Genomic DNA, 1,908 nt, shown 5'->3' with positions numbered 1-1,908 from the left:
TGTGTTTTTGAAAGCACAAACAGTTTGACAGTAATTTCACTTTAATGTTACATTAGCAGTTTGTATCCAATTTTTTTTACAACCAGACCTCTGAGCTACAGTATATATATAAATCATTTTTGGCCAAAGATACTGGAGGGGGGGGAAAAAAAAAAAAAAGTCTCTTTACAAAGCCAGAAATGTGTAGCCTATCATACAGCCAAGTCCATCTGCTGCACAGTAATTGGACTGAAATTTTCTCACTTGCATCAGAGGAGTGCAAGAACCACTCTACTGAACACGGACGGTCTCCTGTGCTTTAGTCCAAGTCCTGCTTGGGTCAACAGCATAAATTTAATGACTTAAGGAGAGCTTCCACAGGGTGTGGCAGACCATGAGACTCACCCTGGACTAGGCCAGTGAACCAAAGTATTGCTGAAACTGGAAGTACTAATGCAGCCTGTCAAAGATTGAAAGAAATTAAATTCACTAGTATTAAAGCAATAAAATTCTACCCAGACCGTAGTCCTGAGGCAAAGAGATGTCTTAATAACCTAAAAATAGAATTGGCACTCCCTTCTCTGCCCTGAATCATAAATAAAAGTCCTATGGGGGTTAATTCAGCCTTTCAGGTTTCCCAGGCAGACACTGTTCTTTAGGGACAGCAGAAATTTCTCTGCAATTTTTGTAAGCATATATTCTGATACCCATTGCTAGCCAATTTTTTTTTTTCTTCATATTGGTGTACTGTGTTAAAAGATTGCCTCTTCCTCCTTAAAGGTAACTGGACACATATGTACCTTCTACAGCTATTGGCTAGGTAATTATTTAAATAAAAATCCTTTTAGTAAAGGAATTAGTTAAGCAATAATATAAGTAAAACTCATTTTGGGCTTGACATTTGCCTAAAAATGTTGACAGCACTTTGAGATCGTTCTTGACCACATGCATGTGAAAACACATACACAAATAAATGCTGCAGGTGTGTGATTTGTCCTATCTGTGCATTAAAATAGACTTGTGACTTTACACAGGGGCTATTTCTTTAATTTGAATAAATTCTCCTTTTTGAAGACAAAACACACATTAAAACACTTCTGCCACAGAAATGCCCGGCTTTGTAACTTAAGAGACCACTGTAAAAATCAGGCAGTCCTGCAAAAACAAGTTAGGAAGCCAAATTTTGTTGTGTTTGTGGGGCTTTTGTTTGTGTGTTTGTTTGTTTTCTTCAGATATAAGAGAGTGCAAATTCCTGAAGTGATATGGTTTAAGCTGGACAGGGATATGAAGTAGGCAGTGGAAACACTACATAAAATTTTACTTTTCAGATTTTCTTACGCTTGTAATGTCCAGTTCACTGGGTCTACAGGAAATTTAAAGCAGCTGCTTTAACTGCTGAGTATTTAGTCCTTACTGAAGGCAGAATAATGGTACTTTAAAGGTATGTTTAAACATATATTCTTATCACATGCCTTTTGGAAAAGTCTTAAGATTTATGAAATATTGCTGAACACTCATTTTTCTCCATAGGCTCATCTGTCCAAAGTCTGAGCAGGCTATTTAAAATTTCAGTCACTTCTAACAGATTGGTAGTTCCTGCACCACCGTGACAGAAACATCTGGATTTTATTCCAGAAGCATTCTGCAGTTCTGGCTGCTAAAACGCTTCTTCTCGCTGGAAACTCGTCCGTGTGGATTTAATTTTATTCACCTGAAAATTCCATTTGTCTGACCTTTTCACTGAAATGCACATGCAGCATCCTTCAAACTGAGGGGAGCTGATATTAAAATGAATCACAGAAGGGAGCGAGTACATCACTGTCACATTAGAGGACGCTTTGAGGCCTGCTGAGAACTATTCTCTTTCAAAGGAAAAAATACAAAATGCAGACAAAATCAAAGCCAAACATGAAGAGTTAGACCCTCAGA

This window comes from Empidonax traillii, unplaced genomic scaffold, assembly GCF_003031625.1.
Source record: "Empidonax traillii isolate 1590-97213 ecotype Southwest subspecies unplaced genomic scaffold, ASM303162v1 scaffold1774:size128514, whole genome shotgun sequence".
NCBI lineage: Eukaryota > Metazoa > Chordata > Aves > Passeriformes > Tyrannidae > Empidonax > Empidonax traillii.
This window is presented reverse-complemented; position numbering follows the sequence as displayed.